At 39.6% G+C, this 12,500-nt stretch overlaps 1 protein-coding gene across 4 annotated transcripts in view; it reads left to right on the top strand.

Annotated features, from left to right (window-relative positions):
• Positions 1–12,500, top strand: part of LOC143751375 (transcription factor MafG) — a 37,197-nt gene that overhangs the window by 8,935 nt on the left and 15,762 nt on the right. The window contains exons 1-2 of one of the 4 annotated variants that reach the window (XM_077243945.1): positions 577–657; positions 7,565–7,664. The exons of 2 other annotated variants lie outside the window; for them this stretch is intronic. The gene's annotated coding sequence lies outside the window, so the exon portion shown is untranslated. Of the gene's footprint in view, positions 1–576; positions 658–7,533; positions 7,665–12,500 lie in introns of those variants that run through there. One more of the 4 variants, XM_077243944.1, reaches the window with a different exon arrangement.

The following is a 12,500-nucleotide window of genomic DNA, read 5'->3' as shown; positions in this document are numbered from 1 at the left end:
TGAGGCCCTTGTTCCAGATCTCAGGGAAGAACCCTACACACAGAACATCATTGAACAGTTTCAGCATTGCCAGTTTGAAGCTTTGGTCTGTGTGTTTCAGCATCTCGTTCAGGATGCTGTCAACACCACAGGCTTTCTTGGGCTCAAGGACTCCTAATTTTTCTTCCAATTCTTTCATTGTTATGGGGAAATCTAAAGGGTTTTGATTTTCTTTAATTGATCTTTCCAAATTGTCTAGTTTATTAATTATTTCATTTTGTTCATAATTTTGAATTTCAGTTGGGCTGTATAAATCTTGGAAGTGTTTTTTCCACTTCTCCCCATCTTGAATCGCCAGAACTTCTTGATTTGGTTTGTATAACAATTTCCATTTATCCCAAAATTTGTGTGAGTTTATAGATTTTTCAATTTCTTCAAACTGGTTTTGCAGAAACTGTGCTTTTTTCCGCCGGAGTGTGGCTTTATATTGTTTTAGTGCCTCTGTCTCTCTCTCTCTCTCTCTGTCTCTCTCTCTCTCTGTCTCTCTCTCTCTCTCTCTCTGTCTGTTCTTCTGTTTAATAAATATCTCTCGCTCAGGCTTATGAGGACAAATGAACATTGTTCAGTATTCAGTGCAGGAGATGAGCCTGAGATTTATTACCTTCTGTGGGGGAATCGGTGAGACACACACACACACACACACACACACACACACACACACACACACACACACACACACACACACACACACACACACACACACACACACACACACACACACACACAGACACAGACACAGACACACACACACACACACACAGCAGCAACAGTTGTTTGATGTTTGTTTTTGCTGAATGAATTCACACACATTAGCCTTGACGTGTGTGTGTGTGTGTGTGTGTGTGTGTGTGTGTGTGTGTGTGTGTGTGTGTGTGTGGAGGGTTGATGAAACTTCAGGAAAGATGTTTAGCTGTGTGTGTGTGTGTCTGTCTGTGCTGCATGGCAGGTGCTGTAAAGAGTAAACACACACACTCACTCAATGATCATTAACCCACTGTTGTGTGTGTGTGTGTGTGTTCATCTTATGGTGTGTGTGTACTAGCGGTCATGCACAGACAGAGATGAAGGTTATTTGAGGTCATTGTGTGTAAATCTACGCGCTCCACCACACAGGAAACACAAAGTTTTTACTGAGTTAATGTAAAAAAAAAAAAGGAGACAAAAAAGTGTGTGTTTTGAAGGAGGGTGTGTGTGTGTGTGTGTAGATCAATGGAGTCTATTTTTTTCATGGCCTCTTTGAGCGATGATGAAATGCGCTGTAAGATACAGCTCAAGTATAGTAACGCAGCGCTCAGAACAGTGGCATAGTTTTAAAGACAGACACCCCGGGAATTACACGCAAACACTGCAGTCCGAGCGTCAGAGAACGGGAACACAAGCACAAAACAACACGCGTTTATGAGAGCTTTGTGTTGCTCCTTATCAAGTTGCAAACTGATTGTTTTCTGCTTTAAAGCAGATATTATGCATTATGCATATTATGCCGTTTATGCATGTTTTATAATAGAATTTGATTGGGCTGGTTTTTTTTTAAGTAGATTGACTGGCATGAAAAGATTAGATGCATTTTGATGTAAATATGAGATGTTTGTGCTGCTAAACCTCCTGCCACGATGCAAAGCTGTTATAAATGGTTTCCTGGACGTTGTTATTTAGTTGTACAGTGGTTGATTCACTGATCAAAAGCCTGTAGATTTTGTCACCTGTTTTATAATGGACTTTTATTGGGCAGATTGACTGATATGAAAAGTTTGGATGCATCAAAATATGTGTCCCTCGACCACAAAACCAGTCACATGGGTCAATTATTTGAAATTGATATTTATACATAACCTGAAAGCTGGATAAACACGCTTTCCATTGATGTATGGTTTGTTATGATAGGACAATATTAAGCCGAGATTAAACTGTAAATCTGGAATCAGAAGATGCAAAAAAATCTAAATATTGAGAAAGTGCATTTATGTTCAAGGTTGTGTTGCGTTCACTCACAAAAATAAATGTTTTATATATTTACGGTAGGATATTTACAAAAAATCTTCATGGAAAATTATCTTTACTTAATATCCTTGTGATTTTTGGCATAAAAGAAACATCTATAATTTTGACCCATATAATGTATCGTTGGCTATTGCCACAAATAAACCCGTGTGACTCGTGACTGGTTTTGTGATCCAGGGTCACATGAGGTGTTAGTGCTGCTAAACCGCTGCCATGAGGCAAACCTGCTCCTGGATGATGATGTTTGTTTGATCCACTGGTTTAAAAGCCTGTAGATGTGTGGGATTTTGTCACCAGTTTGATGACCCAGCCTGTGCTACACACATTTCAAAATCAGCATTTAATCTCTCCCAGATGCTGTGAGGATGTTTTCCATGCAATTATGGATTTTACAAATAAAGTTTTGAAAGATAATCATCAAAGCTTCATGTTCACTGGAAACTTTTCTTGGAAACCTATCGTGCCGCAGTGAAGTATGGATATTCATAATGTCTCCTGGACTTGATGGCGTTCCCGCTCTGCCCGGAGTCGATGTCTTCCAGTTGCATCATCCCGGCTGTGCTTTGCTGCAGTTTTTACCCGCAGTGTTGAAGTGTTGCTCGCTCTTGCAATCTCCACACGCCCAAAACGAGTGAAATCCAGACAGAAAAGGAGAAAGGAGAAAGCTTGGTTCTTGTCAGATTTACCTTTTCGGGGCGTGTCTCTTGTTTGAGGTGTTTTAATGTTTGTGCATTTGCTCTGAAACGTGTGTTTGAACTAATTCGTCATCATCATCATCGTCACACACACTCATGTGTCTTTACACAAACAATGCTTGACGCTCATTAATGAGGGTGAAACGGGTCGTGGTGCGACGGATCACAAACTCACGGGTCGGATCATTTACGGTTTTTGAGCCACGGGTCGGATCATTTTTTGGATCAGCAAAAAAAATAAAATAAAATGTATATGTATTCATATGTGTGTGTGTGTGTGTGTATACACTCACCTAAAGGATTATTAGGAACACCATACTAATACTGTGTTTGACCCCCTTTCGCCTTCAGAACTGCCTTAATTCTACGTGGCATTAATTCAACAAGATTTTGAGGCGTGTTTGATAACTTCTGCGCTCGAGTCTATGGCAGCTCATAGAACCATAGTAAAACGTTGTGAAATTTGGCACACAGAAAGAGGACAGTCTGAACATTAACCACAGCAATTTTGGAGTCTCTAACTCAATCTCTCTAGCGCCACCAACTGGCATTACATATAGTCCTAGAAATCCTCATTAATGAAATCAAGTTTTGTATCCACAGGGTCCAGATAAAAAAAAAAGGTCTGTTTTATTTCTCCATGTTTTCCTACATTTTAATCTGCTTCTCTCCATGAAATGAGCTGTAGTGTCGGGCATATTGTTCAATTACAAGCAAACTAATTCCCAGTGCGTAAACGAGGATCAGTGTGTGTTGTTTTTGAGAACAAGGCATCCGTCATGACTTTTTTGCTGCTTGTGTGAATGTTGTTGGAAAAGATGCGACAGTCACATGCATGATTGTGTGTGTGTGTGTGTGTGTGTGTGTGTGTGTGTGTGTGTGTGTGTGTGTGCGTGTGTGTGAGAGAAAGTTGTTTTGAAAAGATGCAACAGTCACATGCATGATTTCATGTGTGTGAGTGTGTAAGAGAATGTGTGTGAGTGTGTGAGTGTGTGTGTGTGTGTGTGTGTGTGTGTGTGTGTGTGTGTGTGTGAGAGAGAGAGAAAGTTGTTGGAAAAGAAGCGACTGTCGCATGCAAGATTTCGTGTGTGTGTGTGTGTGTGTGTGTGTGTGTGTGTGTGTGTGTGTGTGTGTGTGTGAAAGTTGTTGGAAAAGAAGCGACAGTCGCATGCATGATTTCGTGTGTGTGTGTGTGTGTGTGTGTGTGTGTGTGTGTGTGAAAGTTGTTGGAAAAGAAGCGACAGTCGCATGCATGATTTCTTGTGTGTGTGTGTGTGTGTGTGTGTGTGTGTGTGTGTGTGAGTGAAAGTTGTAGGAAAAGAAGCGACAGTCGCATGCATGATTTCTTGTGTGTGTGTGTGTGTGTGTGTGTGTGTGTGTGTGTGTGTGTGTGTGTGTGTGTGAAGTTGTTGGAAAAGAAGCGACAGTCGCATGCATGATTTCGTGTGTGTGTGTGTGTGTGTGTGTGTGTGTGTGAAAGTTGTTGGAAAAGAAGCGACAGTCGCATGCATGATTTCGTGTGTGTGTGTGTGTGTGTGTGTGTGTGTGTGTGTGTGTGTGTGTGAAAGTTGTTGGAAAAGAAGCGACAGTCGCATGCATGATTTCTTGTGTGTGTGTGTGTGTGTGTGTGTGTGTGTGAGTGAAAGTTGTAGGAAAAGAAGCGACAGTCGCATGCATGATTTCTTGTGTGTGTGTGTGTGTGTGTGTGTGTGTGTGTGTGTGTGTGTGTGTGTGTGTGTGTGTGTGTGTGTGTGTGTGTGTGTGTGTGTGTGTGTGTGAAAGTTGTTGGAAAAGAAGCGACAGTCACATGCATGATTTCTTGTGTGTGTGTGTGTGTGTGTGTGTGTGTGTGTGTGTGTGAAAGTTGTTGGAAAAGAAGCGACAGTCACATGCATGATTTCTTGTGTGTGTGTGTGTGTGTGTGAAAGTTGTTGGAAAAGAAGCGACAGTCACATGCATGATTTCTTGTGTGTGTGTGTGTGTGTGTGTGAAAGTTGTTGGAAAAGAAGCGACAGTCACATGCATGATTTCTTGGGCCGATTCTGCATGGAGACCCGCTGGATTTCAACAAACACTCGCTCTTTCTTCCCTCATGTGTGTGTTTGTGTGTGTTTGTGTGTGTGTGTTTGTGCTGACCTGCGACAGAGCAGGAGGGGAAATAAGATTTAGTTAACTTATCTGCGTGCGCCTCGGAGAACCAAATTAACCCACGAGTCTCTCTGCTGGAAAAAGCCCTTACTATAAAAAACAGGCCTTCCTGACGGAGCAGTTTTTCTGCTGCGCTGAGGAGATTTCTCACTCACACACACACACACACACACACACACACACACACACACACACACACACACACACACACACACACACACACACACACACACACACACACACACACACACACACACACACTACCTGAGACGGGGAAGTGTTTCTCTCCTCCAGCGCCATCATTCTCTCGTCTTTCACTCCTCTAATTGCACCTTTGAGTTTTCCTGTCGCTGATGCTTTTACTTCCAGCCTCTTGTAGTTTCTTCCTCTCTCTGTGTGTCTCGTTCAAGGCTCGCGGATCTCATATTTGAAATGTCTTTAGATGTTTATTGGCAAGGAAGAACCCAGACACGTTTTTTATTTTTGTCTGATTTTGCTTTTTTGTCTATTTTTTCCTCTGTAGTGTTTTGGGTTCTTGTGCTGATAGTGATGCGATTTTGATTTATTTACATTTTATGTCTCTGTTTTTATTTTAATATGTTTGAAACACTGGTTTAAATAGTGTAAAGCTGCAGGGTTTTCAACCAGGAGTCTGTGGAGATACGACTCACAAAAAACACAAAAAAATCATGGACATGATTCAAAAAGGTTTAATGGTCCTGAAAACAATAGACACACTTGTGCTCCTCACGATCAAAAATGAGCGCATTGGAAATGAACGGGAGACGAAGTTCCTCTAGTGGAAGCGTTTGGTACTGCGGTCGAACAACATCTCACTGAACGCTCTTACTGAGATATCACTCAAATATTGAACACAACTTATTTATTTGACTTTGATTTTCTTGCAGTTTTAGAGCAAAAACTTATTTTTGAAAATATATATTTCATAAAAAAATTAAAATAGTATGTTTGTTCATTTTTCATAATAATAAATGTAAAATTCTGTAAGTTTTTTTTAAGTTCACTTTTTACATTTTTTTTCACTTTAGCAATAATTTGCCAAGTGTCGTCTTTAAAAAGACCGTTGTTGCGGCTCCTCTCTTCCCAGTCTGTCAGTAACGCTCTGTTTACTTCCTGTCTCTATGAAGCTCCTCCTTCTGAAAAGCACACTGTGCTCTGATTGGTCGGCTGGATCAGTGTGTTGTGATTGGTCGAGTGTGTTTGGGAAATGTTAGGCTAAACTTGTGAGGGCCAAATGTATATAGTGAAATATTATCACGACCTACTAGTGAAGACATTTTTACTGGTGTTCATCAGTAAAACAGGCGAGTGAGTGTGTGAGTGTGTGTGTGAGTGAGTGTGTGAGTGAGTGTGTGAGTGAGTGAGTGAGTGTGTGAGTGAGTTTGTGTGTGAGTGAGTGTGTGAGTGAGTGTGTGAGTGAGTGTGTGAGTGAGTGTGTGAGTGTGTGTGTGAGTGAGTGAGTGAGTGAGTGAGTGAGTGTGTGAGTGAGTGTGTGAGTGAGTGTGTGAGTGAGTGTGTGAGTGAGTGTGTGAGTGAGTGTGTGAGAGAGTGAGTGAGTGAGTGTGTGAGTGAGTGTGTGTGTGAGTGAGTGTGTGAGTGAGTGTGTGAGTGAGTGTGTGAGTGAGTGTGTGAGTGAGTGTGTGAGTGAGTGTGTGAGTGAGTGTGTGAGTGAGTGTGTGAGTGAGTGTGAGTGAGTGAGAGTGAGTGAGTGAGTGTGTGAGTGAGTGAGTGAGTGAGTGAGTGTGTGAGTGAGTGTGTGTGTGAGTGAGTGTGTGAGTGAGTGTGTGAGTGAGTGTGTGAGTGAGTGTGTGAGCGAGTGAGTGAGTGTGTGAGTGAGTATGTGAGTGAGTGTGTGAGTGAGTGAGTGTGTGAGTGAGTGAGTGAGTGTGTGAGTGAGTGAGTGAGTGTGTGAGTGAGTGTGTGAGTGAGTGTGAGTGAGTGTGTGTGTGAGTGAGTGAGTGAGTCAGTGAGTGTGTGAGTGAGTGAGTGTGTGAGTGAGTGAGTGTGTGAGTGAGTGTGTGAGTGTGGGAGTGAGTGAGTGAGTGTGTGTGTGAGTGAGTGAGTCAGTGAGTGTGTGAGTCAGTGAGTGTGTGAGTGAGTGAGTGTGTGAGTGTGTGAGTGAGTGAGTGTGTGAGTGAGTGTGTGAGTGAGTGAGTGTGGGAGTGAGTGAGTGTGGGAGTGAGTGAGTGAGTGTGTGAGTGAGTGTGTGAGTCAGTGAGTGTGTGAGTCAGTGAGTGTGTGAGTCAGTGAGTGTGTGAGTCAGTGAGTGTGTGAGTGGGTGTGTGTGTGAGTGAGTGTATGAGTGTGTGAGTGAGTGAGTGTGTGAGTGTGTGAGTGAGTGAGTGAGTGAGTGAGTGAGAGTGTGTGAGTGAGTGAGTGAGAGTGTGTGAGTGAGTGAGTGAGTGAGTGAGTAAATGTGTGTGAGTGTGTGAGTGGTGTTTGTACTAGTACTGAGAACTCATCAAAACACCTTCTGTGTTGCACAAGAGCATTTACACAGGATTAACGATTCTAAAACTGGATGAACTTCTAGGAAAGGCCACACACACACTCACACACACACACACACACACACACACACACACACACACACACACACACACACACACACACACACACACACCTTTACTCACCTGTAAATCTGTTTCCTTGAATCTCAGACAGGTTTGTCAGTCACACACCCTCACACTCCGGCAGAAGTTCCCGGAGACGATCCATGGCGTTCCAGACCCGAACATTAACATCAACCTTCACACAGAAGTAGGTCAGAGACGGAGACCCACTTTCTGATCAACCCTCGTGTGCTACTGCGAGTCACTGGCTGATCTGTACATCTACACACACACACACACACACACTCACACACACACACACACACACACACACTCAAACACACACACACACACACACACACACACTCAAACACACACACACGCGCATAAACACATATTCTTCACATATACTCTCCGTATTTTTCAGCCTTTTGATGATTGATTTTTAGGTAACATGTTTACATTAGTTAAAAACATCAGTTAACTTGAACAACAATAAGTAGTTGTAAAGCATTTTGTAATTTTAGTTAATGTTCATTTCAACATTTACTAGTACATTTTTAAAATCAAAATGTTGTATCTGTTAAACATTACTTAATAGACCTGAGCTGATCAATAGTAATAAGCACTAATAACAACTAGAACCTTATTTCCAGCGATACCGATTCTTATTTATTTATTTGCTCTGTGTTTCTTATAGTATACAATGAAAAATATAATTGTGTATATATATATTTTAATTTAATTATTTATTGATGGTTTTATTATTCTTGTTTAGTTTAGATTTCATTAAACAATTTTAATCTATTTCTTCGGTTTAAATAATGCTTCCTTTAACAAATATACTTACTTATTATAATTTTGTTTCAACCAACAGAATAGATTCAACATGTTAAATGAAATCAAATAAATTTATACATAATTAAAATACATATTTCTTGTTTATTTTGCTGAATAAATGCAAAGAATAGTGATATTTCCTGACAGATTTTATAATGTTACTGTGAAAGCCATCATCCGCATTAGTGAACATGTTCTCTGAGTCAGTATGGTGGAGTCCGGCTCGCGTCTCGAGCTCTCGCTGCACAACTCTTTCTAATTGCAGGTTTTCTTGCGTCGGCTGCTGAGTTCAGTTGTTTTCTTCTCCTCCGCTCGACCCCAATCCCACCGTCCTCCTCTAAGCTTCACAAATGTGTCGAGGAGGCAGTTTTGACCGAGAGCTTCCTAACAACCCCAGCGCTCGCTCTCTCTCACCTGCCTTTCTTCATCCCTTCTTCATTCTCTCACAGTTCTAGCAGTTTTGCTTCTGTGGTTGTTTTTGACTCAAGTTTGTCTGAAACTGCACGCCTGCAGATGATTAAATATCCTGTACTGGCATTACATGTGTGCGATGTACCGGCAGACACGATTAACCGGTGGACATTTTTGCATGCGTTTCTAAGTATTGCGTGATTTTATACATGTTGTCTTTCGGCGCTTACTACAGTTCAATTATTTCACTGTATGTTTAGGGGAGAGTGGTTAAGAGTATTCATTTTTTTATAGTACAATTATGTGGTTTTGTTTCATTAATACAGTATGTACCTTTTTCTTTATTAACCCAAAATAATGGAAGTGAAGTGTGACAACATGCCCCATAGGTGTGGTACATTATAACATGACCAAATGACAGATTAAAATGTTATCTGATCTAATCAAGAAAATATACAACACAAACTAAAATATTTTGTCAATAAAATAAAATAAAGTTTTTCATGCATTTTTTAATAATTAAAAATAAATAATTTTTGAGTTTGACAACAAAGACACTGGTAAAACACAGCATAGTTATAATAATTAATAATTAACTTTTACTCTCAGTCTTTATTCACCTTTTTCTCATGGTTTCTCAATAGAATTCATAAAAGTATAGAATAGAATATCATAGTTCTAAACCCGGCGGGTGTTTCTGCTGGTTACATCAGCATTAAAGAACGATCTCAACTGTTAAATAACAGGTTGGAGATTAAAATAATATCATATTTGTCTAATTTTTAAATAAACACAAAAAAAAGAGATGAAAAATGAACATAAGAAATTTACTTTTGCTATGGTTAAAAGATTTCTGAATTTTCATGCTGGGATGTGTGGAAGTATTTAAAACAAGTGTGTAACGACGAGTCTAATTTGGCTTGGATGGTTAAATACACACATTTATGTGTCAAAATGCCCATCTTTGCAAGTAACCACAATCATTTATGTTATAAGTGAACATAAACATTTGAGAAAGAAAGTGCACGAGTGTTGGATCTGTGCAGTCGGTCTTAAAGTGACAGCAGCCTAATAAACCTGCTGTCAGTAATGCCAATCAAACAATAATCACAACAAAATCTCACTCAATCACTTTTGTTGCTTTAATTAGAATACGTCTATATACTTTATACATATATATTTGACAGTATTTATAATTTTTTTTGTGAAGAGATCTGTTAATTTTTATAGAGGACAGAAAAGTTTATTTGAAGCAAAAACAATGTAAGCGTAATGTTTCGTGTTGAAAATCCATGTGTCTATGTGGTGTTTTTAATGTGCTTTAAGACAAAGCATGTGTAAATTCATAAGTCGACAGCATTGCTGAGTATTTTCTGCTTAAAACTGCAGTGAACCAAAGACAGTCTCAAAAACACGCTTTGCAATCGCTGGTGTTTCTGACGTCACAAACTACCTTGTAACCAATCAGATCAACGTGTGATCGTCAACGAGTGGATCTCTGAGTGAGTGGAGGCGGGGCTCATTTGCATATTCATAGAACCTCGCATGCTAAATGAGGCAAGGGTGTCGAGTTATTTTAAGGCAAGGAGAAATTTTTTTCCAAGGAAAAAATGCTTAAATATGTCGTTTCGGTGATCAAAAGATGAGTTTTAAGGGATAAAATGATTGACTACAGTTTGTTTGTAAAGTTCTGTGAAGACCGACAGCGATGCATGTGTGATCGAGCTGAAGCGGATCTGATCCTGAAAACTTCTGTCTTTTTTGTGATGTCTTTGGGTCAGTGAGGAAGAATCCCTCATTACCACGGCAACAGCAGCCCACACACACACACACACACACACACACACACACACACACACACACACACACACACACACACACACACACACACACACACACACAGGCAGAGGACAGCAGAAGTCCTTTATCAGAGTTAATGTGTTTTGTGCGTCCAGCAGCGGGTGTCCTCTCCTCTCAGATGAATATTAAACAGACTGTGTGTCATTATATTAACCTGTGTGTCTGAGGAACTTCAGACGCCCTTCGTCTGAGACACAAACACACAGATGTCTGTAAAGCTGCTCACTATTCATTAAAATGCATTCCAGAAAAATGCATATAGGAAAAATTGAATAACAATTTAATCAATCTTTGTGCCTTATGAAATCAGTTTTATTTTCCCCAAACTTTAAATTACATTTAAGTCATAAAAAAAAAATCAAATCAGAATAACAATTGAATCAATCTTCGTTCCATATGAAATCAATTTCGAAGTTTTTTGGGTAACAATTTACAATAAGGTTAATTTGTTAAAGATTAGTTAATGTATGAACTAACTGAGCAATACATTTGTGACGGTTTTTGTTAATCTTTGTTATTGTTAGTTAATAAAAATACAGCTGTTCATTGTTAATTCATGTTAGTTCACAGTGCATTAACCAATGTTAACAAGATTTTAATAAAGTATTATTAAATGTTGAAATTAACAAAGATTAACAAATGCTGTATAAGTGCAGTTCATTATTAATTAATGTTAACTAATGTTAACTAATGAACCTTACTGTAAAGTGTCACTGTTTTTTGAGTAAAGTTGATTTGATTTGATTTTTTTTTCTGACTAAAATGTAATTTAAAATTTGGGGAAAATAAAACTGATTTCATAGAGCACAAAGATTGATCAAATTACTAAATTATATTTTAGTCATAAAAAAGAAATCAAATCAGATGAGTTAACAAAACTTAAAAAATGTTATCAATATTTGTGCCCAATGAAATACATTTTGAAGTTTTATGAGCTCAATTGATTTGATGTATAATTTTTTTTATGACTAAAATTGAATTGAAATGGAATCCAGAAAAATTGAAATAGGAATAAATGGAATTTAGGACCAAAATAAAACTAATTTCATTGGAGCCTTCTATATTAACTGCTGCAACTCGTTCATCTTCTAAAACTACTACTTTTCTATTAAATCCATCCTTCAATGAAATAAAGCAAAGTAGTTTATTTGCGATGGTTCATTGTTCTCAGAGTGAGTTGAGCTTTTGAAGTTTATTGGACGCTGCGTGTGTGTGTGTTTGTAGCTGCAAGTCTACAGGTGTCCGCCAGTCTCATTTGTGTGTGTGTGTGTGTGTGTGTACCTACTTAACTATATTTTGGGGACAAATTTGTTCTCAGAAGTGACCAAAACCTGACAAAAATCTCCAAAAACTCTTCCTTTAGTGACGTCCTCATTTGTAAATCTGGAATAAAAATAATTAAAGGTTTTTTAAAAATGCAGAAAGTTTTGTGTGATGGGTAGGTTTAGGGTTACTGTGTGTGTGTGTGCGTGTGTTTGGAAGGTTTAGGGGTTGGGCTAGTGTGTGTGTGTGATTGGTAGGTTTAGGGGTTTGGTTAGTGTGTGTCTGTGTGTGTGTGTGTGTGTTGGGAAGGTTTAGGGGTTGGGTTAGTGTCTGTGTGTGTGTTGGGCAGGTTTAGGAGTTGGGTTAGTGTGTGTGTGTGTGTGTGTGTGTGTGTGTGTGTTGGGAAGGTTTAGGGGTTGGGTTAGTGTGTGTGTGTGTGTTGGGCAGGTTTAGGAGTTGGGTTAGTGTGTGTGTGTGTGTGTGTGTGATTGGTAGGTTTAGGGGTTCGTTTAGTGTGTGTGTGTGTGTGATGGGTAGGTTTAGGGTTACTGTGTGTGTGTGTGCGTGTGTTTGGAAGGTTTAGGGGTTGGGCTAGTGTGTGTGTGTGATTGGTAGGTTTAGGGGTTTGGTTAGTGTGTGTCTGTGTGTGTGTGTGTGTGTTGGGCAGGTT

This window comes from Siphateles boraxobius, unplaced genomic scaffold, assembly GCF_051911475.1.
Source record: "Siphateles boraxobius isolate OS27281-9 unplaced genomic scaffold, OSU_SipBor_1 254, whole genome shotgun sequence".
Classification (NCBI taxonomy): Eukaryota; Metazoa; Chordata; class Actinopteri; order Cypriniformes; family Leuciscidae; genus Siphateles; species Siphateles boraxobius.
This window is presented reverse-complemented; position numbering and strand designations above follow the sequence as displayed.